Here is a 5,630-nt window from a genome sequence, read left to right as displayed (position 1 = left end):
TGCACAGGAGCAAAAACCAAAAATATCTCGTGTCAAGCGACGAGACAAAAAGAAAAGTCTCGTGGCTAGGGACGAGACAAAAGAAAAAATCTCGTGGCTGGTGACGAGATAAAAAGACAAAAAATTTCCAAAGTTGGTTTCAAAAGTCAGCAAGTATTATAAAGCAAAAAGGGGACTAAGATTCAACCCCCCCTTCTCTTAGCCACTAATAACCATCAGTATTTAATTTCCCTTTTTGTACTTTCAATTGCTTTCCTTTTAATATCTTGCATGCATATTTATTTTCTTGTTATTCACATTACTCTCATTTCTTGCCACCCCATTCCTCCCATAGTCAATAATGGAACACTTAATTGCAACTCCTAGGGAAGACGACCTGGGAGTCTAAATACTCTCGGTTTATAATTATTTTGAATTTAAACTTTGATTGGTGGTCAATTGTCGGGTTAGGACTATACTTACAACGCTTATTCTATTTTGATGAAAAATTCCTAACCTATGCAATTTGGCCATTGTCAAATTAGCGCCGTTGCCGAGGAGTTGCAATGGTTTATATTTTTTGCTATTGTTAATATGTGAATATTGTAAATAGCTTGCTTTTTGGTTGATTGTGCATATGTTGCTTGCTTATTTTTAGCTATTGTGAATATGTTAATATGTGAATATCTTGCTTTTTGTTTGCTATTGTGAATATGTTTTTCTTGTTTACTTGTTGTTTTTCTTGTTGGGAGCTCATAGCTTTTTGGACACTCCATCAAAGTTTAGTGCAATCAATGGAGAGTTTGGAAACTCAAGCCTTGATTAAAGCTCTCCATAAGTCTAACTTAAAGACAATAAATAAAATTACTAGGTGGGAGATACCCCCACCATGGTAACACCTTTCTAACCCTCTCCTTGTACACAGTTTTAATTTATTGCATTTTATTTCTTGTAGATAGCTTGTGTTTAGTTTAATTTTAAGCTTAGATAGGTTAAATTTTGGTTTGAATAATGTGGTTGTGCAATGTTGGATGGTTTGGGATTGAAAACCCTTTTGTTGACCTTAAGTTTGGCACCTTAGAACTCTAAAAATTTTTGGAAAAAACAAAGCATGTGCGTGCGTACACACTAGTGCGTACGCACACTTACCCAGTTTTTGCTCTTATGCGTACACACGGACCTGTGTGCGTACGCACACCCCTTTCCACAGCCTCTATTGGGAGCGCGAGCACGCCTTGTACGCGCGCATCCCCTTCGTTTTGCGCCTTGTGCGTCTGTACGGACCTGTGTGCGTACGTACACAATCCCAATTTTTGCGTTCTGTGTGCGCGCACCCACCTGTGAATTGAGTCAAGGGTCGGTCTAAAGAAGTTGCAGTAAAACTCACGGACCCAGGACTCGTTCACCCTGGCTAACTCCCTATCCACAAAAGCCAAGCCCATCCCCTCAATTTGAGTCTCAATAGAATGCCTCAAATCGGCGGGGATAGCCAGCTTCTTCTCCAAGTTGAGATGCCTCTACTGAAAGGTCGGAAAGCGAAGCTCGCAGTACAAATTAGATGATCCGCCTTATACTTGTCAGATATAACTATCTTGGCATAATTGGAGGTTGCAGAAGCAGTGGAAGGATGAGATTGCTTCCTTTTTCGGGAAGTAACCTTTGCTTTTCCTTTTCATCTATCAGACATCCTGGAAAAATAGAAATCACAGGATATAGACAATTAAGTGAAGTAGAGGACTGTAAAGCAAGGAATTACGTAACAGATAGAAAACCGGAAATAAAAGGAAATTGAGACACATTCATGAAGTGAATTAAAAGAATGAACTCTTGGAATACAATGAAACAGAATTTAAACATTTATCAAAAACACAAACCAAGAATTCATGAAGTGATAGTGAAATGCTTGTTTGTTAAGCAACAATAATTATCATGCCCAAATATGAAAGAGTTAAAGTGAAAATTGAAAAGAAGAGTCAGAAGGTTAATCAAGTTAGAAATCAGAAACTGGGTTAAAGTTTAGTGGCCTGATGGTTATTGGCTTAACCAAGAGGAGTTCCAAAAGTATAAGAACAAGCATACTCACATTTATGAGGATGATGCAAGTCATTGATAATGAAATATAAATTGCACAGAAACATAGAATGGAAAAGCAAGTTTGTAAAAATTGGTGTTGAAAGGTGAAAAGTGCACTTATGTAACCTAAGGTAGATTGGACAATGAATGGTTACATAAGTAAAATTACACCAACAATTACAACTTGAAAGAACCTCAATTGGAATGCACAAGATTAGGTCACTTGAAGGTTTATGAAAAGAGCTTCAATGGTCAATAAAGAAAGAACTTGAAAACGACCATGAAGGAAAGAATTAGGACCTATCTTGAGAGGTTCATGACACAGAGAAGTTCAAAATTGATTGGTTAATCAAGGTTTTAGTTGACACAGAAATCTGTCAACTAGCTCCTTGATTCCGTCAATCAACAATGCATATGAAAGGGAACTAAAACAAAACACGTAAATGCTGACTAATCAACCTATGTATTGAGTTTGGTGTATGTTAAAGGAGTTCAAATCAAAGAGGTACCAATTCAATCCATAGGTTGCAATTTAAAAATAGGGTAATTTCCAAAAATTTGGCAGCATTCCGGCAGTAAAATGGGTGTTCTCGGATAAATAAACAGTAGCAAAATAACTCATATGAATCCAATTTACATTAAACAGGTAAAACAAGCAGCCAATTCATATGGTTCAGGCAACATTAAGCAAAATAACACAGCATGAATCAGCATAGCAGCAGTCACACAGCACACCAACAAATAGCATGAAATAGCAGCATGTAAAAACAGAATAGCAACATCATCATCAAACAGTTGAGCATTCACCATTTCAGACAGCAAGAAGGGACCAATTATCATATCTAAATCTACTAAACACATCCTAACTACCTAACCACATGCAATTCTAACTAACCTAATCAAACAGAAATCAAACTAAGGTAACAAAATTATCTAAGCAGAAGAAGAAAAGAAGAATTGAAAATGCAGGAGAAACAGGGGAACCTGGAAGAATGAGCAGAGACAAAAAAATGGAAGTGACGAAGAAAATGGAATAGAGATTAGGAAGGCTGAGATGTGCTAGCTCAGTAGTGGCGCAGACACGGTGGAGGACAGAGGCGCTGAGAGGTGTAGAGCAGGGAAGCACAGCTTCTGCTCTGGTTGCAGCGACTGGAAGGGGCTCGAAATAGATGGAGAGAGATGTTGGCAGTGGTGGACTGAGGTTCGCCGACGGCAAGGGAGGCTGTGGCGGTGCTTGATTGATGGCGGTTCGGTGGGTTGAAGATGCGGTGAAGGAGGAGAGAGAGAGGGAAGAAGGAGGAGAAGAAGAAGGGGAAGGAATAGGTGGTCGACGGTGGCTCGGGATCGCCGGACGGAGGTCGGTGGTGGTGAGAAGCAGAAGTTGATGATGGTGGTAATGGGGGTTAGGAGGGGAAGAGAAAGACAGAGAGACGTTGGAGGGAGAAGGGGACGCGACTGGCTAGGGTTCACGCGTCGATGGTGTTAGTAATTTCAAATCCACGCGTACGCGTCCTAGATGCGTGCGCTTGGGTGGAGAGAAATGAAGGTGACTCGTATGCGTGCTTTACGCATGCTGTAAAGCACGCATATGCGTCGGACGAAATTGTGCTGAACGTACAATTCCAGCGCCGTTTTTGCACAACTCTCTGTAACTTTTGCATTTGGGTGACATTTTTTAACGATGCGTACGCGTCGTACACACGCACGCGTGGAAGGCAAAGAACACATATGACGCGTATGCGTATGGGACGTGGGTGGGGTTGTGCACCCAGCACCCTACCAGTGCCGTTTAAGCACAACTCTCTGTTCATTTTTGCTAAAACGCGAACTTGGCATCGACGCGTATGTGTCGTGGACGCACACGCGTGGGTTGCCCTTTTTTTTAACATACCAGCTATCAAATCATTGTCAAACATGATCAAACCAGTGAAACCACAATTTGAACTAAATTCACATAACTAAAAATAAAAATTAACTTATTACCAATCTAAACAAAAGGGAAACTAGAAAGAAGTTACCATGGTGGGGTGTCTTCCACCTAGCACTTTTAGTTAAAGTCCTTAAGTTGGACATTTGGTGAGCTCCTTGTCATGGTGGCTTGTGTTTGAACTCGTCTTGAAACTTCCACCAGTGCTTGGACTTCCAATAAGCTCCAACATTTCCAAGTGAATTTACCAAGCCTTGATGAAGTTCTTCACAACCCTTGAGCTCCCAAAGTTGATCATCTTGTATGCTGGGATCCCAAATCTTGTTTCTACACCCGTCTTGAAGTGGATCATCATTGTTCCAACCGGGTGGCAAGCAATCTGAATTCTCAATGAAGTACCAAACTCTTCTCTTAGACCCAACCAAGTGATCACTAGTCCAACCCTTGCATCTAGCTCTTCAAATCTCAACTTTGATGAGCCTTGATTTGCAGCTCCAACCACTAAACATTCTTCTCTTACGCTTCATTCCACAAAGCCTCCTAAGTTGACCATCTGTTTCAAGAATACCATACTCAAGTGGGACAATAAAGCGAATAGAGATAAATTTTACCCACTCAAATAAAGGATTAGATGGCAACCTAGGTAGAGAAGTCTCCAACGGTCTTGACAAAGCATATTCAACTCCCATCCAACCTTGCCGAAGGACTTCCACCTTTTGAGAAGATTCTTCACCTTCAAGCTCTTCCTCACTGGATTCATCCAACTCTTCTCCTTTGTTCAAATTATAAATATGAGGTTGAGAGAAGTCTACCTCAACTTTGCTTTCAATTTCATTGGGAGAAGGTTGGCTTGATTCATGATCATCATCGCCAAGGAAACTTGCCTCTTGATCTATTCCATCCAATTCTTTATAAGGAATATGCCTTGGAATTTGTTCACCTTCTTCTTTAACCTCTTTTTCATGTCCAATAGGGGATGATTCAATTGTAGTAAGAAATTCATCAATTATTGAATCCATCTCTTGATCAATCTCCTCAAAGTCTTCAACCATGATATGCCTTGGAGGTTTTGCACCCTCCTCAACATCAAATTCAAACTCCTTAGAAGGAGGCTCTATGACTTGAGGTTCCCATGGACTCTCAACATCTCCTAAGTCTTCAACCACTTCTTCCTTTTTGATAGGTACGGCTTCCTCCAATTGTTCTAGTACAAAATCACATTCCTCATTTTCCACCGAAGTTTCTAATCTCTCCTTCATGCTATGCTCCTCACTTGATTCTCTACATGTGGCCATGGGTGTTTCTTGAGTATTCAAACATTGGGAGGCTAATCGATTTACTACCTCGGTCAAGGTAGTCGTGAATTCTAGTACCTCCTTTTTTCATCTCTTCTTGTCCTTGAATAAGAACACCAAGGGCGTCATTCATTAGAGATTGGGGTGGATAGGAGGGTTCATTATTTAGAAGGAAGGGTTCATGATAGGAAGGTGGTTCATCTTGATAAGGATATGGAGATGGCTCATCTTGATAGGGATATGGAGGTGGTGTATATTGAGGTGGTGGTTCTTGGGGATAATTGTGTTGGAACGGGGGTGGTTCTAAGTATGGCTCGTATGGCTCATAAGGTGGTTGGTGTGGTGGGTATGGACTG

This window comes from Arachis ipaensis, chromosome B07 (genome assembly GCF_000816755.2).
Source record: "Arachis ipaensis cultivar K30076 chromosome B07, Araip1.1, whole genome shotgun sequence".
Classification (NCBI taxonomy): Eukaryota; Viridiplantae; Streptophyta; class Magnoliopsida; order Fabales; family Fabaceae; genus Arachis; species Arachis ipaensis.
Note: the sequence above shows the minus strand (reverse complement) of the source record.